The following is a 20,736-nucleotide window of genomic DNA, read 5'->3' as shown; positions in this document are numbered from 1 at the left end:
AAACCACAAGTATTCCCAGTCACTTTGCATAAGCATTAAAAATACACAAATGGTAAAGTTTTACTCATTTGGATGTTAAAGTATTCCAGGTAGCCAGCTTGGATTTTTCATTTTCATTTGTTTTTTTTTTCAGGAATGGAGGGAAAGGGAGAAGGGAATAAGCTCTGTCTTTGCAAGCAATCCTAAAGGACATGGCATTGGACCATGGTAGCATTTAACTACAGTCTGCTTTTGCCAAGTCAATACAGCTTTCCAAAACATGTTTATGGGCTGCCAAGTGAGCTCTGTCACTGCAGCTCAGTTATGTGCTTTAAACACTATCTCACAACTGAGAGAACAACTGGATAAAAAAAGACTAAAATAATAATTTAAAAGTGCATTCAATCCCATGGAGAATTCTACTTAGTCTTGCTAAATTATAAAATGCATTTGAAAACACAAATGTAAATCCACATGCCCATATGCTTCAATGTATTTTTTTTTACTCTGGGGCTAAACTAACCTTTTGGTTTTGAGACTATATTTCTCATATGATTAAAAAGCATCATGAGAGAGCATCAGCTGTGCATAGACTATAACTGAGTTTACAAATAACCTTTCTACTCCTGGATCTTGAGAGTCAGTTTAATTCCAGAGGCTGCTCAAACATGCAGTGTTAGCAGAACTCCTTAAGGAACTTGCTACTAGCTCAGAAATGCTGAAGCTCAGTGCCCTCAGGCCTTTCCATCCTCTGCACTTCTGAGACACCAGAGAAAGGCTCATGAGGAGACACGTTGAAAAAATACCAGTCAAGGATAACAGGAAGTGCAGGAAGAAGGGACTACAAGCACTTGGTTTAGTTTTTTTGATAAACACTTCTGGAAGGGGAGCCCATGCTTCTCACCATCCCATCATAATCTAAGTCTGCTGCATCTGCAGAGTATTGATAGTCTAAGCATGGTAACTCTGGGGTTTAGATTTTACATTCCTGCTTAGCAGCATTCTGAGAAAGTCCAAATCCCAGACCCAAGGGCTATGTGGAAGCAAGAGGCTCTCCCCTGTATTAGACGTCTAGGTACAGTCTGCTTAAAAAAAAAAAATTTAAAATGTGGTAACGTGCCTCTGCTCCCTCTGAGGACCTACTCAAGCTTTTAACTCAGGACAACTGAGACTATTTTCCTTCTGCTTCAGGTTGCAACACCCAAGCACAAATGCAGTTTCCTATGACAAGCTACACGAACAACACTCAGGAGGGACAGTTATAGAACTGAGCTTGTTCACTTAAAGAGGGCAGGCCTGACAATGCAGAGACTGCCTGGGACTGTTTAAACCCAAAATCAAATATTACAGGACATCCTAGAATGTCTCTCTCCCCCTTACCCTTGAATGCAGGGGCCTTTCCTATTAGAAGACTTTAGGAGCATGTTTGGATTAAAAAAACGTTAGTGGAAATAATTTAAATGCACAAGGAGTTTAGTAAAACAGAGTAAGTTAAATTGTCCTGTATGGGCTCCACATTGCATATAGCAATCTCACGGGGACAGAAGGTGCTCTTTTCAGTCCATGAAATTTGCTTTCAACAATACAAAGAGAACATGAGTGAATGTCATACAACCAAAGTAAGGAAACACGGTACTTCAGTTATGGACTTCACCATCCACCCATTGCATGTGGTATATGTAGTCTCAGCCAACTGGCAGCATGTGAATTAAAACATCAGAATTACCCAGCTCCTGTCATTGTAGTCTACTTTTCCCCCACAATTAGGCTTAGAGACTTCAATGACATGGGTAGAGGAAAAAAATTTCTAACTACTTTTGTAATGGTTTAGGATATATTTCATTAGATTTTATCCATAAAAAATTCATAAAGAGAACAAATGCCTTGAATAAAACTATGTAAGAATACATTCTATAAACATTGAAATTAAACTCAACTCATTTCCTGTCAATACAATTTTTGTATTAAAAGGTTTGCATTCAGGGCTGTGACGTACCCTTGCCAAATGCTCATGCATTCCTAATTAGCTTTCTTTTAAAAACTACTGCACATTGTACCCAGTCCATTCTTCTCTTTGGTTAGCATTTGAAGTAAGGTGTCTCTATTTAGTGACATCAACATCTGCTCTCAGCCAGCTATGCAAATTGATAAGGCCAGTTGCATCCCTCTTCCTACAATCCCAAATTTGTCTTAATTCTCAGAGATGGAGACATGTAACACACACAATGATACCTTCACTGTGTTCCTTGGACACCAACATAGACCACTATACATTTATTTGTTAGGGTTTTTTTTCAGTTCTTCATTGAATGCTAAATATAGTGTAAGACCATGGTGGCTTAAGTAGCCTGCAGTGTACCAGATTTTATTAGAGCATTCTGTGAATGATATATATCACCAGTGGCCTTATGATTGATATTTCCCAATTCTTTTTCACTAATAAAGGGATATAGAAGGCTTAATACAGGCATGCATTTTGAACAGCTGAGTAAACAGGAAATAAACCATCTACAGAAGGAAAATGCCAATATTTATAATTTGGAATAAAATTAAATATCTACATTTTCTTCAGAGGATTATATTTTGACAGTGCTTTAGTTTTCAGTCTAATGATATGTAGGATATTGGCTTTTGCATTTCCCTGTTTCCATATTTAATCTTGTTAATTACAAGACCCTAATTTTCTCCACCTCACTCCAAAACAGAAAATCAATTTAGGTGGGAAGAGTCCTTCAGAGGTCATCTGGTCCAACCTCCTCCTCCATGCACAGCTAACTTCAAAGCTTGATCTGGTAAAGGACAATCAGTCCACAATCTCCAATCCACGTGTTCCATTGCTTAGCTACTCACTATGAAAATGGCTTTTTTTACAACAGTGAGAAAATTTTTTCTTTACACCTGCCTTGCTGCTACTTGTGACTGCTGCCTCTTGTCCTTTTGTCGCGCAACTGCGAGAAGATCTGGTTTCCCCATAACCCCTTGTGACTACCTGAGATAGTAATTAGATGCCCTCCTAACCTTCTCTGCTCCAGGTTAGATAAGCAGCTCGCTCAGTGTGTCTGTGTATATCTCATGTTTCAGTTTCCCCACAGGATTAGCAGCCCTTGGTTGCACTGTCTTCAGTTGGTCAATCTCTCTTTGGAACGGTGAAGCCTGAGCAGTTTCTCAGAAGCCACCTCACAAGTGCAAGCAGAGGGGAATAAGCCCTGCCCTCATGCTCCTCGCTGCTCTCAGCCTCAGGCAGCCCCAGATGTGGCTGTCCCCACTTCTGGAAAGACACTCAGCAGAGCCAGGTATGTCCCAGCCTGTTCACTTGTACTGTCACAGTCTCTCTGATGGCCCCTTAAACTCTGATAAACTGCCCTTCTCTTTCTGCTGTGAGGTCTGCTCTGAAAAGGGAGTGGATTCACTTGAACAGTCCCAGTTTGCAAAGTTAGGTGTACCAAGATACAATTAAGCAAAGCAAAATTTTGGCTTAATAAGAACAGCAAGAGAAACAGCTGAGCAGTTATGTAAGAGTCTCCCAAGGGAAGAAGTGGCAGAGTTATGGCTCACTGCATTCCCATTCTGCATTCCCAGAGAGGATGAGGCTGTTTTAAGAATTGGTTCCATGGCAGAGTTTTGTATCACATGTGTAATCTTTACTAATGGGAGCAATTTTGCAACAGCTTGTATTTGCTATATTCCACACTTTTAGCTCCTCAGGACTATAACATGTATACAAAAGGTTTAATCAACTTATAAAAACACTTCCAAAAAAAAACCTAAATAGAAAAAACTGACTAGTAGGAGGATTTCTTCTTGGCTGTGTCATTTTGCTGTTTGGCAAGGGAATGAATCTGGAAGTAATAGTGCTGGCATCTGCATAACTGTTCAGAGCTTCTTAAAATGTTTTTGCCATCTAATCAGATGTTAATGGAATGGAAAGAAGTCCTTTGTGGAATGAAATAAGAGTCATAGCAAACAGTCTGCTGTGGAAGATTTTCTGTCTGTCTGACCTTGTGGCTAGCTGTCAGTCTCCATCTCTCCTCTATGCAGATCAGTCAAAATTCACTTGTTTCTGAGTACTGAGTTTTCAAGAGACTTGAAACATCTTTATATTACAACTACAGAAGGTTTTCAATGACCTACACAATCTTTGCTTCTCACTCTTGATCTAAGCTATTGAACTTTAAAAACCGTACATAAATGGATCAGTCCTTTTTCTTCCAAGCATTATAAATGCTCTGCCTTTTGAGGATTGCAGAAATCACCTACTAAAAGCCTAGGAGATTTATACACAGGAGGATACAAAATGTATTTGACAGGAGCAATACACAACTAGAGCTCTCTGCAACAATGTGCCACCCCTGCTTGGAGTTGCTTCTATTAGTGGTATAAAGAGATGATGAGGACAAGTCTTGAACACAGATCTCTAGTTACAGGAACTGGCAAATGTCAGGTATGGTGAGAGGAAGAGAAATAAAGTGGATTTTGTGGCCTTCTTCACACTTGCCAAAGCCCAGTGTTATTGGTCTCTGAATCACTGCTTATATACAAGAACAGCAACCACTAGCCATACTCTGATCTTTATAGGCTGTCAAACCAACAGAGGAGATTAAGTAGAAGAATCAAAGGCAGCGTAATCTCATCACCACTGATCTTAGGGAAACAGCCTTATTAGCTACAACTTAGTCTTCTGCACCTCTGTCCCACAGCGAGTTAGACATGAAAGTAAGACCCAGTTATGCTTTTAAGAGCCTGATATAAATCCTTCTGAAACTGTTGAGGAAAAGCTTCCAGGGACTCCCCTGGGCTTCAATTTAAGGAGTAATTCAAGAAGAAAAACTCCTCAGAATTAGTTGCTACATGCCTATCTTAGAAAGATGATAACTTAAAGTAGCTTAAACAAAACAGAAATGAATGAAGCACCTGTAACTTTACTATTTTTTCACTAAGTTGTTCAAAGAATGTGCTTATTTGGGTTACAGTCCCCTCCAAGATTACAGTGCAATTCTTCATTTATTTTGAACAATGTGATTCTGCACAGTAGCAACACTGTGGGATTTTATGAATTCAAGACCAAATTCAAACTTTGTTATATTCTCTGTATTTTATACCTTGGAACCACTCATTTTTTGAAAGAGAAAGCTTTCCAGGAAGGTAAGACCTTTCCAGGAAGGAAAGACCTGACATGATTTAGTCACACTAGCAAAGACTGCCTTTCAGAGCCTGCATTTTTGCAACACAACAAATTCAGTGGGTCAGACTTGATTATATGAACACAGGGTTTCTACTGTCCAAATGCCACTCCTGTATTTTAGTGGTTTTCTTCAATATGTCTAAAGAAATCTAGTTCCCTTTTTTTTTTATATTACCAGGGTTGGTTCTGATGGATATCTTTTACTCCCTAAAACTCTTCCTATAAATTCTAGTAAAACAGTGTAGCTGAAGGATAATAGTAATTGCAGAAATTGCAGAAGAATGCACACAAGTGATTCCATACAAGAAACCACACACAAGTGATTCCAAGTCTAAGCAGCAGGCAATAAAGACAGTTTGCATGTTTCACCACAGGCTGCTTGATGAGACTTCCCTAATTATGTTTATTAGGAATAGTTTCCAAGAAGGATTTTGTTCTTTTAAATGCCACCATTCAAAAGCTATCAACCATGAAATCACATACTTCTTGCATATATTTGCAGTTTTCACAGAGGCTGTAGGACTACTTCCAGGATTTGCCTGAAAAGTATCACTGTTACAGGTTTGAACTACAGATTAGGCACAAATCAGAGGGCTTAAAGGAGTGTGTGTATACTGAGCAATTTGCAAAGTACTGAGTAAAAGACATCACTTTCCAATTACACTTAGAAGTGCAGCATTTAAATATGGCAGGAACAGAATATACCTTTGTAAAATTAAAGAAGTAGAACCAGCAGCAGCAGTGGTTTTGAAGCTAATCAGGCATTCAGGGAGCTTTAACAAAATCAGAAATATTTTAGTGCCTTGAAATTTCTCATTCACTCATTGCTTGAAAGTCATATTGCCAAAGCATCTACTAGAAGGGTTTTTTTCCTCTTTGAACAAAGTAGCAAGACATGTAGCATTCTGTTTTTAAACTTTTACGAGTCAGGCAAGAGTTCTTTTTCTGGGTAAAGGAAGAAGAGAAGAACTACAAAGGTAATCTTATTTACTCCCCTACACATTAACAGAATTGCTAGAGCAGGGTGCATTTTGTAGCATTATAAAATTCTCAAGAGAATTAAATTCCTCCCACACCTTGCCCCCAAAATATTTTTGCAGGAAAAGGTACTAATTGTTTACAGAAGAAATTGCCAATAAAATGTCATCAAACTGCATCTGTTACAGAAGATAAATATTCCTCCACCATTCCGATTTTTTACTTCAGGCTTCTAGCTGAAATTCTGATCTACAGCTAAAAGACCATTGTCCCCTTATAGTAAGTTAAAAGTTCCTTAATTATAGTGTTGCCAGTGGACAGCACTGTTGTAAACACATTAGAGAATTAAAAGAACAAATTTTACCTCTGGAGAAATATGATGGAGACAGCTGGATTGCCTCAAGGAAAGCCTGACCCACAGGTATTTTCCTTAGAAGACAGTAAAGTATTTTATGAAACAGTCTTCTGTATTTAGTGACCAATAATCTACACTATTGTCATAAGCTCACATGATAGTCAAAAAGACGTCTCTGAAATAGAAATGACAAATTCAGGAAGTTCAAGTATTATGGAACAGCCATAAATCAAAAACTAAAATGTGTACAGCCATAAGGCCCCACAACACATACATCCATCTCAAGTGTAAACTGTACCTGGGACACCTGCCCATGCTGAGAATATCTAGGAGCCCATGCAGAACTAAATTTCACCACTGACAAAGCAGCTGAAAACAAAAAGCAGCTAAAGCCCTGGTACTGTTACCATACTATGTTTTTGTTACTGCAAATCCTCATTTTGAGGGTGCTAGGCCCTTGCTTCCAGAGGTGTGAGAGACAGGTAATTCCAGCTGGCAAGAGAATGTTTTGGTGTAACAGCACTGATTTTACATCCCAACTTCGATTTCTTATGTTGGGTATCTTGATGCTTAAGCTCCCTGAATTAATGGACATTTCAGAACTGCATGATTTCTTTCTTCCTTTTCCACCTAACTGTAATCAATTGTTCCTGATTCTGCATAGGTATTGTGAAAAACAGTCTCCTTTATGTAAAGCACAGCAAATCCCATGAAAAAGTTAGAAATATGGATTTCAACAGTATGATAAACAATGCTAGAGAACATAAATTTAATTACAAAGATCAAAAGCAGCAAACAGCAACACTGCCCTTCCTCTCACACTTGAACCACCCCACAAGGCAGTCCCCCCACTTTTCTAATCTCTAGTCACAAGCAGTCCTAAGTCTGAGAAGAACTTGTTCAAGCAGTTTGAAAATTTAAAATTTCCTCTGATAGATTTAATTCTACTGAAGGTTGCTGTTGCACACACACCCCTCTGCTGGCTTTGCATAGTCCAGAACTTTGTATTTGCCATTCTGAATTGTCAGATACATTTAAGTGCCAGACTGCACTGTAGAGGCAGTAGCTATTTTATTCCACTAACTCTGAAGACACTAATCTCTGAGAGAGCAGTAGCTTCTTTACCCAGACAGCTAAATTTACTACTACTTGTCTCGTAATGCCTCAAGTGACATAGAAGCCCAAAAGCAAATAAGCTTTGACTGAGATATTAAGGAGTAAATAACACCTCTACAAAGACACATCTCCCAGAGATGTAGCATTTTCTGATTCAAGCACATACCCATCCACAAGTTAGCTTTTTTTCAAACCTGCAGATATATTCACTTTGAGAAGTGAGACCAAATCAGAGAAACAACAGGAACTGGTGTGGAAACAGCAAATTTCTGAGAATACTGTTCTGTAATTTAGCTATATGAGCTATACATGTTACTCAGAAATTCATTTTAAAACAGTCTGGGAAGCAAGGCTTGACATTGGGAGCAGAGGTGAAAAGATATTCAGATTCTTGGGTGTGCCATTTCCCTCAATATGTACTTTTTGATGGTGAGATCAGTGAATGCATATTAAATAATTCATAGCATCAGTGTCCTGGTTTCAGTTGGAATAGAGTTAATTTTCCTCCTGGTTGCTGGTACAGAGCTGTGTTTTGGGCTCACTATGAGAACGCTGATGACCTAAGGGTGTTGTAGGTGTTGCTTGGTAGTGCTCACTCCAAACTGAGACGTTTCATTGCTCTGCCAGTGAGCAGGTACACCAGAAGCTGAGGGGAAGCAGGGCAGGACAGGTGACTCAAACTGGCCAAAGGGATATTCCATACCCTAAAAGGTCTTACCCAGTATATAAATTGGGAGAGTCAACTGGGAGCTGCCAACTGCTGTTCAGGATTGGGCTGGGCCTCAGCCAGCATGTATGCACTGCTTATTTTTCTGGGGTTTTATTTATCTCCCTTTATTTTCTCTCCTTTTTAATTCCAATGATTATCATATTTTATTTCAATTATTAAACAGTCCTTAGCCCACAGGTTTTACCTTTTTTCTGATTCTCTTCCCCTCTTATGTACTGGGGGTACATAAGCAAGCAACTACATGGTACTTAGCTTCTGGCTGGGGTTAAACCATGACAATCACAACTTGCATATGTGTAATACTGTATACTGGCTTTCAGGAACTGCATTACCTACAAAATTACTTCTATTTTTATTCACAAAGTATATGTTTGTCTTTGATGATGTCCTGAAAGGGACTCATTAAATTACTAATGTAACTATTAAAGCTATTAAATTACCAATTTTGAGGGATCAATTCAAAGCACATTGAGATAAGCATAAATCCAAAGTAAACCAAGTGTCTCTTCACTTCATTGACCCTCCTATGAGGCTCTGAATGCTAAAATGTCTTTCTCCTGACAAGATTAACCCCTTCATTGTATAATCTTCCCTGGCCAAAACAGTGGAAGTAGCTACACCTAGGGCTCACAAAATGTTCTGCTTGGTAGTACACAATGATGGGGGCAGGAGGGATGCTTGGTTTGTGTTTACTTTTAAAGCCCAGGGGGGAGATAGCTCCCTAAGCTTCCTGACAAGATGTTTATTTTTATTCACATTGTCACTGTGTTTTCCCATGAACAAATATTTATACTTCGGAGGAAATGTTTCAGTAGCATGTTTCAGACAGGATAAGCAATGTTCACTTCCCTTCCTTTTATTATGAGAAAGCAATTTTGCTTACAGGAGGAAGTAAATAAATCAATTCCCCAGAGGTGCCTGGGAAGGGGTAATTCTTGCAGGGAACCCATCTTGAAAATACTGGCAGCATGACATTAGGTCAGTACTAGCTGACCTGTGGAGGTTTCATTTGCAACTGCAAGAAATGAACACATCAGAGATTTATTGTTTCCTTTGTTCAGAGAAATAGACCATGCCTGTGAAATCCTGTCTTAATTAAAACATTCTCCCTTCTGACAAATTTTAGTAGGATCTTATGTCCCAATCTGCATTATTATAATGTACATTTAATACATATGGAAAACTATAAATCAATCTTTTGTTAATATTTCTGAACATATAACAGACTGAGAAGGCCAGTTGATGAAAATGACCTAATTTCATTGACTACTCCAAACTGTGAAGAGTGTTTGACTCTATGATCTCCTGAAGTTCCTTACAGCCTGAATTTTCCCACAATCCTAAATTAAGGGCATGTATTTGGTTTTACTAATTTTCATACTTACTGCAGGAAGTGTTAAGATCTGGCTGTGATGCTTGACAAAAGCAACAAAAATATACACCTGTAACTCAGACTGGCAAAAGACCCACTTTTCCCTAGGCTGCATAAAGCCTGGATGCATGGAAAAGTACCTACATATTTGTGGTACAAGCTCTTCCTTCATCCCAGGATCTCATTCATTTCCTGCACCTGCAGTTAGTCTGTGTGTGAGTATTCACTCTTGAACATCAGACTTTGCAGCTTCCGTTTCTTTGATGCTTGGAAAAAAGCTTGACATTGGGTCAAAAGCTACTCTGTGCAGAAGCTGCTCATTACCAACCCTGCAGCACCAACATTTGTTTTTATCTGCAGGAATATCAGAACAAAGCTGACTAATCCTGTAAATGAAACTATTATTTGTAAGACTTTTGGTACAAAGTTTGCCAAGACACAAATGTTATAACTCTAAAATACTTGACCAAAATCTGCTGGTCAGAAGAGCAGTGGTGACCGGCAACACTAAGTGAAACAAGTCAGGTTTTTTTAATTTCTCCCTGTTGATACTTACCTCACAGGAGAAAATGTTCACATCCATTTTTAGCAGCTTGATCAAAAGCAGAATTTCATTAAAAATACTTCATGTCTTTTTCTTAACACGGCACTCCTAAAGAGGAAAGAAGGAAAAAAAAAAAAAAAGAATAAACTTTACTATTTTCAACCTAAAATTACAACACATGCAACAACAACAACATCTTTTAGGATGCATTTTATATTGTAAAGCAGGACTGCTTGGTCAATAAAACAGTCTTTTAAAGTTTCAAACAGGTAAACTTTACTAGAGTAAATTTTTACTAAAGCACTCTGCTCCAATGCAGTGAAGAAATCATGGGTAGCTTGATGAGCTTTTGGGCATAACTGGAGATTAACACAACTCTCTCAAATGAAGCTTCTTCATTAATAATTTCCTTACGGATTTAGATTAAAGAAAAAAACAAAACAAACCACCTTAGGTGTCAATACCTAACACTGCTGTATCCCAGTTAACCAGCTCCTCTCTCTTAGGCAACAGACCGAGAGGGATTTTTTGGCTACCTTCAAGGTGACAAGACTCTAAAATATGAGTTGACAGCCTGATGACACACGAACTAGAAATTCTATGTTGCTTCCCCCCTTTGGTAACAAATGAAATTAACTATAAATGTCCTTCATTTGGTTTTGTAAATGCCTACTTTACTGTGGCTTGGTTCCCATCCAGGAGCAATGTGGAGGTTTTCCAAGAACCAAAGGTGGGAAGAACTTTGATTTCACTTCAGATACTGCCCTAAAAGCAAAGCTCAGGGGCACAAGTAGGTTTCAGAGGTTCAGGATATCTTGAATAGCAGCAGTGAAATGCAGAGTCGTCAAATGAACAGAATAGTGGCCCACTGGGCACTTTTCCCTTCTTAACAGGATCATTTCAGAACTGAATTTAGGACTGAAGTTCGTTTCTCACATAAATTACAACCTTCTGTAAATACCCAGCACAACACAAGAGAGAGAGTAAACAGAAAATGAACACTTGATTCCAGCTTTGTGGAACAGACAAGCCACAATAATCGACACAAGAGCTAGAGGCATAATGTTTATGTCCTCTAGGAGTCCTGCCCTCCCCTTTGCTACTTATCAATAAGCATTTTAGTGGCAAAGACATATTAGTCTTCCTGAACTGCCATGTTGCATGCAGCTACTACTGTGGAGAATCTTCTTACCATCTTTTCTACTTTATTCACCCTTACTTCCTCCAAGGCAGGCCCACACAGCTCCCTTCGTAAGCCTTACAAATGACAGCCTTAACCCACAATTAAACAGCTTTCCAAATTATTAATTAGTGGCATTAGCATACTCAGGGCTCTAAAACAGTTTAAATAGATACCTTATGTGATAGTGTACCATTCATAACCGTTTACTTGTTTCTTGAGTATTGAGTATTGATGGCAGATTAGAAGTTACTTGCAGCTTCTTTCAGAACATTTCTTTTCAAAAAAAAAAAAACTAAAAAAAGGGCATTTGGTTTATCTGATCATAAACCCAGAGTTTTCTGTGTTTTTAATTTACTGAGATCTCATTTGCTTCTAACAGCCTTTCTCTGCTTCATCCTCATTAAAATCTACAGACATGTCCGCCAAGGATATATCAAGATCCTTCTTACTCTCAAACAGACATGTAAAGCCCTTCCATTAGCTCATTCACAATTTTTTTTCAAAAGTCATTAATCATTTACATTATTATCCTATTAAAGGCCATATTAATACTGCAGCACAACATAAGACTCTTCTGCTTGCTGAGATATTTTTTGGATTGTTATGCTGTAAAGTGAGACCAGTTGTTTGAAGAATATAAGCAGATAGAAATGTAGCTAAACCTGATTTTCATCATTACTAAAGCATAAGCCTAAAAGTTCCACTTCACAGATAAAAGTTTATGGCCTTCATCCCCCTGCCCCTCAGTCTTCCACTTTCTGGTTTTGAAGACAGTTGAGTTCTTAATTAGCATTGTTCTACTCTATTACAACTCCAAAATACAAACATCTCTCATATCATGGTAGTGGAAGCAGATCTCTCTGTGATGATCTGCACTCAGAAGAACAGAGCAGCTAAACCTTACATACACCTTCCTTACCAGAGTCTCGAGGAGCTCACAGCTGAGAAAAGCTGCCTTGCTGTGACCCTCACCCTGCGTGCCTGCAGAGAAATCACTAGTTTTGGTCATGGCAGTGCACTTCCTTCTCTCTCCCATCTGCTCTGCAGCCAGGCAGGCAGTACCTGAACTAAAGCCCACCCACAGCAACAGGCACACCATGATGCCGTGTGCATTGGCTTGCAGCAAGGTCACCATGTGCTGAGGGAAACTAAAACATGCTGGAACACAGAGCAATTCAGTGAGGGATGTAATTCTCCAAAGTGGGGATTTTTTTTTAAATAGGCAGGGAGGTGAGAAACAGGAACACCTGCTGCAGGTTGGCAAGTGAAACATTTGCAGTGCAAACCAGGCCCAGAAGGAACACAAAAGAGGCCAGGTGGAACACTGGGATCCCTGGATGTCTCATAGTGGTCAACATTCATGTGTAATCTGGTTTAGAAGCCTCTTCTGTGATGGACAAGACACTCCTCTTACACACTGATACTACAGAAAACTCAAGAAAACTCAGCCCAGTTTTTCCATCAAATCCACTTCCGTTTCACCTTTGTGTTGTTCAGAAGCCTTAGCTGATCCAGCCTTTGCCCCACTCCTCTTTTGTTTGGTTTGTTGGGGATTTTTATAATTATTATTACCAAACTAACAATATTGCAGAATTCTTCCAAGTTTTTTTTATGAGTTTCCTTTAACTAGCCCATCATCTCTGTGCGCTGGTTTCAGTTTCTGTAACATCATGTATTTACAGGACAACTGACCCAAATCTCTTCAACAACCTTTGAGGGATTACATGGAAGAAAACTGCTTTTAAACCTTATGTTTCTGGCTTACTTAATATGGTCTCACTTCAAACTTTTGCCTTTAAAAGCTCAAATACTGGGAAAAATTTAAGTAAAAAACAGCAGAACCTTAGTTTACTGTTGTAATCTTTACTATGACACACCTCACTTGCTCTAATTACATGGTTGAACAGGCAGTAAAAATGTGACTTCCCATTGATACCTAAATCAACATTTCCTCTCAACATACATTCAAACATGTAATGCTGCTGGATCCACAGCAAATGACAAGTGTTTTGCCCTTTCTATTTCAGTTTTGGCAAGTATGTTTTTTTCAGGGATCTCTCAGAGGAAAAGGAACTTTTTCCTGTATTGATTACACAGACAACAGCATGATGAGGTGTGATATAAATATTTCCATTTAACTAAGTACAAATGACAACATTTGGTGTTGTTGACAATCAGGTTCTAAAAGAAGATGGGATATCATGATTGGCACTAGCCCTATCTTAGGAGCACCCACAACAACTCAGTTAAACAGCTGCTAAACGAAAGTGCAAGTAACTCTAAAGCTCTGCTTTCCTATGCTGCCCAAATAGGGAAATGGTTTTCCCCTTTCTCATCCCTTTTTTTCCAAGAGCTGCAGAAGACTTGGGCTAGGTATGGCCTACTGCTTCTCCTCAGAGGTTCTCAACAACTGTAAAGAAGAGAAAGAGCTCTTGAACGTCATTCTCCTTTAGGGAGGCATGTCCTTCTTTATTACCAGCTCCTCTTGTATGCAGTTCTCTACATGCATTTGCACTCTGCACCAATTACAAATTTCATTCTTGTAATGCAGAGAACCATTAATAATTTAAGATTAAAAAGGAACCTAAGGGCAGGAATATTCCATTTTTGCTCACGAGATAGATGGTATGCTGCTAGTATGTCAACTCAAGTTATCTTTGTGCATGCTACGTTAATTCAGCAAATTGCTTTTCAAACAAAGTGCATGCAGAAAGTGCCTGGAGATTCTACATGAGAAGAAAGTTTCATTTCTATAGCAAATGCGCCAAACCCATACCCAGAAAGTGAAGTATTAAGAGATTTTAGTTTTGTCCATTTAGTTTTCACAAACAGGGGTTAGCCAAGATGAGTTTTGTAAAGAAGCCCTCTGCAAGAGCGCATAAAAGTCATGCCAGGTGTAGTGATAAACAGCCCGGCGCCCTGCCTGCACGGAAAGCAGAGAAACAGCGAACGCGTCTAACGGTGTGGAATGGCTCAGGAGCGATGCGGCAGGACCGCCTGACAGCCAAGCGAGCCGTCAGCACTTCTGACCTTACCGCGGAAGGGAACGGGACATCAGGGCAGGGCGGGCAGGTGCAGAGACTGTCCTGGGGCGGGAGCCGGGTGCTCGGAACGGGGAGCGCCCCCGGCCCGCCGGTGCCAGCCCCGCGGTGCCCCGGCCGCCCGCCGCTCCTTCCCCCGGCGTCCGGCCCCGCGGGGTCACCCACAGCCACCGGCGGCGGCGTCTGCCCGTCCCGCGCCCGCCGCCGGGGCCGCAGCGTCTCACCTGAGGGCGGAGCGGGAGCGGCTGGGGACGGGACAGAAGCGGCGCTCAGCGGGGTGCGGTGTCTCGGGTGCGGTGCCGTGCCGCTCTGTGCCGTGCCGTTCTCTCCTGTGCTTTGTGCGCCGTGCCCAGCGCGGAGCGGGCGCGCGCGTCCCAGCCAACCAGCGCCGTCACGTGAGCGCGTCCCGGCACGCGGCGCCGCTGCCGCGGCCGTTAGGGCAGCGCGCGCGCGGCGGCGGCGGGAAGCGCGCGCGGAGAAGGGCGCGCGGCGGCGCGCGCGCTGCTCCGCTCTGAGGGGGCCGGGGGTCGCCGCGCCCCTCACGGGGCTCTGGGGCTGCCGGCGGCGGCGCGCTCGCCCTTCCTGCCCTCGGGAGAGATCGTTTCCAGGAATTGAGGGGCTGCGGAGGCAGGAAATCCTGCGGGGCCCCGTGCGGGGAGCGGCTGCAATGGCATCACCTCCGTGCGCGGGAGGGTGGGGTCCCCAGCCGCCTCCTCCCTGCTCCGTGAGAGCATCCGCGCGATGGAATGTGGATCGAGGTGTGTGTGCCTCCTGAACTGTGAATGCTCTTGTGTTTAACATTGCTGACGAGTCTGATGAGTAAATCCTACCTCACCTCAGTTTCACCACACAGAACTTTCATGCTGAAAAAAAAAAAAAAACCAAACAAACCAAAAAACCGTTAAGCCTGTTTTCCGGTCAGGATGCTTTCCACTTGCCCTGCCCTCAGGGTGTCTGACCTCTCTATCAGTAATACGCTAAGAGAAGTCTTTAAAGAGAACAATAGCGGGTCTCCGTAAATAATCCAGCTCCGTCAGACATTTAAAACGGCTGTAGTACGAATTGCTGAAATTATTAGGTAAATTTGATGAACGGCCCAGTAGTCTGGTGTTAAAGGCACTTTCTGCTTACTCCAAGTCTTGGACTCAATTTTCCACCCTGGGTCATCGTGTGCTGTTGAGGGGGATTTGGGAGGACTGTGGGGGCCGGGCACTCAGCCCTGGTGCCAGTGCTTCATGTCGGTGATGTTTAATGGTGGTCACGGAGGGTTTCTGCCACCACAGCCTTTCTGAAAGGGGAAGGGCTGAGACAGAGGGCCTAAGGACAGCAGGAGCTGGCAGTATTGCAGGTAGAGAGGCAGGCTGGGCTTGCAGCCAAACTGCTCTCCTAGCTCAATGGCAGAGATCAGGCGCTCTGTGCAGAACCAACGAACCTAGCTCCCATATAACAAAAACCGTAAGAAAAGCAGGGTTCATTGAATCTTCATTCTCCTTTTGGTAATTTTCATTTCATGTGCTTCCGTGTGGAGTCATGAAGGCTTGAAATGTACCTGCTGTATACTGTATGAATAGTGAAATATACATGTATGCTGTATCAGGATGCTGAACAGTGCAGCAGGGGGAATTAGCCTGTGCAGAGTTCTGTGATGCCACGGACAGACTGCCTTCAGCACATAAATCAGTTTTCGACTATTATCAAACACTAACATACCCTGTTTGACATTTGTAAAAGAAATGTGGGAGAATGACCACAGAATTTCAGGAGCTGAGCCTATAAAATAAATGGCACTGGTATTGTCAAGCCCTCATTAAGTGGACAGAAACTGGTAGCAACTTGGCTAAACCTAAAATTTAGAATAAATGACTGAAAGATAGTGACCTTTGTTGCATATGTGGTACTAAGGACAAAGAAAGATTGCTAGGCCATAGTTACTCCCAAGAATTGGAAGGATTATTTTATTTGGGAAGAACTTTTACAGAATCCTGGTAACTCAGAGCCCCAACGAGGAAGCCTCCACCATGCTTCCACAGTATTTGCGTGCAGAATTGTAGAGTTGTGCAATTTCACTCTGTACAAACAAACTGTCTAAATTCCTGTAATTTGTGCTGGAAACACACTATCATTTGCAAGGCAATTGGAGCAGACAGCTGAGCTCACAAGGGTTATCATCTGCATCTGTTCAGAGGACAGCCTCCAACTTTGTATTGGCTAATATTTTTAGCTTTGCTAAGTAAACCCATATGAGATAAAAGTCCACCCACACAACAGGTTATATAGTTTGCTTTAAATCAGCTGTGTTTTGTGAATACTGAAGGGCTTGATTCTGTTTCATGTATTTCCTTTAGCAGTTCAAAATTAATTTAGGTTGTTTGAAAGGTGCTTGACTGACAATTTTAGAAACTGAATTCTTGTGTTTAATCTCAGACTGAGTCTGACACAAGGCAGCCACTCAGCTGTATTAGAGAGGAAACTTTGCTAATCTGAGGGTAGTCTTATTACTTACTTTCACATGCTGGTAAAGGCAGGATTTCCTGTTTTTTCACTGATCTATAGTTACTGGGTTTATTATACATACATGATTTTAATGTAATGTATTTTCATTACATTAAAATTATGCCTTGGATACTAAGATTGTATGTTTAATTTGGAACAAAAAAAAAAAAAAAGCAAGTATTTAGTAAAACATCCGCCCTTTAAGGTATGATAATTCCATTTCAGCCTTAAATGGCTAGTAGTATGGAAAGCTAATGATCTTCACAGAACACTTGCTCTCTTTCCACCAACTTTCATTCATAGTCCTTATTGATTTTTGAAAAATTAATTTATGCTATTAATATTGTGCTTATTTTTGTGTAAAATTACAGGTGTTGAATCTATAAGCAGAGATGGAGTGCCATTATCCTTCAAAGTGCACATGGAATAGATAATAGAATCCATGTAAGTTCTAGCTTCCAGAAATGGAAGACAATTTATGAAATTTGCTGTTAAGAATAATTGTTGGCTGAAAAGTGTGTAACTTTTATGATAATATCTCTTGAATCCAGACATAAGACCATCTGATACCAGTCAGGATGTCAAGTCTGTGATTTTTCCTCATTCACATAAGATACTGAGGTGACAGAAATATTTATGATTGTGAGTCTTTTCATTGCTACACCGTTATCAAGCTGCAGTTACATTAGTCTGACTAGAGTAGCTCCAGGTGACTCATGGCTTTCATTATATGTCTGAGCTTTTAAAGGGTAAAAGATTTGGGAGAGATAATTTTTTTCTGCAGAAAAATGAAACAAAATCTGTTTTGTGATAGTAAGTACATTTGTAATCTTTATCACTCACTACATATTATAGGATGGAGGTAGATTTTGAGCTTTCTGGAAGTTCTCTAAGCTGTTTTCAACCAGTGCCTTGAAGCAATAGGAGTCACTGTCAGCAAATCGAGCATAGATCTTTGTGCTGTGGTGGAGCAGGGAGTGTTCCTGTGTTCAGTTCTGCCAAGTGAACTGTGGTGACCCAGGAGGTCATATGGGACATGGCATTGAGCAAGTCCCAGGCTTTCCAAACAGGGTTGTAAGCCAATGGCTCATTATGCTACAATTTATTGATGTTTTTAATGTTTTATCCTCTAATGTCTTAGGGTTATGATTTTAGTTACTGTATCCCTTTACTGACACATTGGTCTGGAACTGGCTTCAGACAGTGGCATTCTCTTGCTGAGGATCCTCTGGCTCTGCCCACAGTCCCCAGGAGGCTGTGGCCAGCTCTGGCATCCATTCTCATTCCCTGTCATTTGGTGTTAGGGCAGGTGGAGCTCCTGTTCTCTACATCTGTGTGTGGCAAAGATTGGACTGGCTTTGAAGTCTGCTTCTTTGTCCTAAGAGACACCAGAATCACTATCAGGAGCCTTCCTGAGGGTTTTCAGAGCCTTTCTTAGAAGGCCTTATTACAGCTTTAGTACAATAAATCAGAGGAGTGAGAGGTTTTAGTTCTTCCCTATGAGGATTTGGCAAGTCCAAATCTAAAACATTATAAATAGTTCAGTGAGAGTTGTGAGCAGAACAAGAGTCAAATAAAACATCAGGAGGTACACTAGAACCTTCTGGTGGAGGCTTATCTTATCCTTATGGAGTGTTATAAAAATAATCTTATAAACACTGAAGTAATTGCCACCATGAATCACATTGTGTTCATACTAGACAAACCTGCATAAGACTGGCAAAGGTTTATCTGGGTAAAGATGCTGACTTGGAAACTGTGAGAGAGAAAAGATTTCATTGGCAGACTGTTGTAATAGTGAAGTATTTTATCCTGAGGAGAAATAGGTTGTGGAAATGTCAAATCTGTATTATACAAAAGTAAGTCAGAGGGAATCTATTCCTGATCTTGGAAAACGTACCTGAATCTCCCATTGCTTTGGGCTCATAAATATCAGGAGTGAAGTGACAGCAGAGCTCCTGAGTTCTAGTGGTTCAAACAAATAAACATTTATTAACTCTGGTTTGATGGACAGTTCCTGTTTATCCAGCATTGTTCACAATCAAGTCTTAATACAGTTTGTTCTTTTTAAATAAAAAGGCTTATAACTAGCTTGGACAAGCCTTTGAAGAATACACTCCAAAGAACACTGGAAAGAACAGCAATGCCATGGAAGGAGGATAAAGACAAGCCTTTCCACTAATTTATTTTCACAGTTTTATTAAATGTGGTGAATATGTTTAGCCACACCAAACTAGTCTTTGGTAAAGCAAAAACTTCATCAAGAAAAGCTTGCATGACTTAATAATTACACAAAATTGATCCAGGAAAAAGAGATCATGAACTAATGTAGAGTGCTAAACTGTCTGAAGCTTATTCATCCTTAAGTTCAAATGTAAAACTGAGGCAGTACAAGAACAGACCAAAATATTCCTATCCTATCGCACCTCCTCTCCTCTCCCCCTCCTTCTCCTCTCCCATCCTTTTTCTACACTTGTGACTACAGAGCTCAAGGATGAATTTGCTTTGGGGAAGGAGAAATGGCTCTCTCCATTTGTGTGTGCTCCTGCGAGGTAAGGGTTTGTGGCTATATAGTTCCCTTGTCTAGCCTGATTTGCAGAATTTAATCCCCACTTGAAACCCAGATGGATTGCAACACTGCATAGTGTGTGTAGTTGTTTGCTCTGCCAATACAGAGGATTTGCACCAATGTTGCTGCTTTCCTAGCAAATCCTCTGTAGAACGAGCCAAGACCTGTGATACCACATAGGCTTAGTTCTCAACACCCTTTCACCATAACCTTTCACCATGCAGCAAATGTGAAATGCTACCAAACTAGAGCAGTACAGTTTTACCCTGCTTGGAAAGCATTTGTGATCAGCTGTAACTCGAGGAAAGAAGGCCCATTGTGAATTAAACACTGCTTTGCTGAAAACGTGTATTGGATTTAATCCAATTACTTGTTTGCTGGCACAAATTCTTTTGGTGACCATGAGTTTCCAAGAAAAAAGATAAAATTGTATCTCCCTTCCTAGATTTAACCCTATTCAAATGTCAAATTGTTTTGTGTGTTTCCACTCCTGATCTTGAAGTCTGGACCAGAGTGGAAGATAGAATGAGCACACCACCTCCAAATTCTTATCATCTAGGCCCAAACTCTTCTTGTGCAGTGTGTGTGGGAATCTCTCACAAGCATCACACTCAAAAAGCATATCATTTTGTGGTGATTTATGCATCAGTTCAAATGCTGGTTGCTGTAAAATAATTCCTTGTTTCTATCCTCACAAATACTGCTTATAGTACCATAGGACTTTGACCAAAACTAGCCAGTCTGTATAAATACAAATAAATAAAATAAATACAAATAAATAAAAACAGTGCCTTCTGATAGCTCAGATTATGATATGCCTGCAAAAATGGATGCACACATATATCTGAAATATGGACATTGGCAATTTTGATAGTTCTCAAGATGGTCTAATATGTTATAGTAATATGTTTTGTTGTTGAGTGTTTGAACCTCATGTGAACATGTTTTTCTAGACCTGGTAATAGGCTGCTATCCACAAAAGGATATTTAACTGTAAGTAGTATTTTTCATGTTGTTTAATCTACTTACTCTCTATTTTAATTTCTTTCTTTTATCTCCCATTTATCAGTTAAAACAAAATGTAGGTGCTTATATAAAACTTCTCAACAAAAGTTTTTGCTGCTAAAAAGGCCCAAATGCAAACCTCAGGTTTATATGCTACCCTCTGCTGTGGGCTGTGCCATGGTTCCTCAG

At 40.6% G+C, this 20,736-nt stretch overlaps 1 protein-coding gene across 4 annotated transcripts in view; it reads right to left on the bottom strand.

The window, feature by feature from the left end:
* RHOBTB1 (Rho related BTB domain containing 1) overlaps positions 1-14,831 on the bottom strand; it is a 49,113-nt gene extending 34,282 nt beyond the window's left edge. For 2 of the 4 annotated variants that reach the window (XM_085583202.1, XM_021535278.3), the window contains exons 1-2: positions 14,705-14,831; positions 10,269-10,364 (exon numbers count right to left, since the gene is read on the bottom strand). The gene's annotated coding sequence lies outside the window, so the exon portion shown is untranslated. Of the gene's footprint in view, positions 1-10,268; positions 10,365-14,469; positions 14,611-14,704 lie in introns of those variants that run through there. The other 2 variants (XM_085583200.1, XM_085583201.1) reach the window with 2 other exon arrangements.
* Between the last annotated feature and the right edge of the window lie 5,905 nt (positions 14,832-20,736).

Source organism: Lonchura striata, chromosome 6 (genome assembly GCF_050655825.1).
Source record: "Lonchura striata isolate lonStrDom1 chromosome 6, ASM5065582v1, whole genome shotgun sequence".
Lineage (NCBI taxonomy): Eukaryota > Metazoa > Chordata > Aves > Passeriformes > Estrildidae > Lonchura > Lonchura striata.
This window is presented reverse-complemented; position numbering and strand designations above follow the sequence as displayed.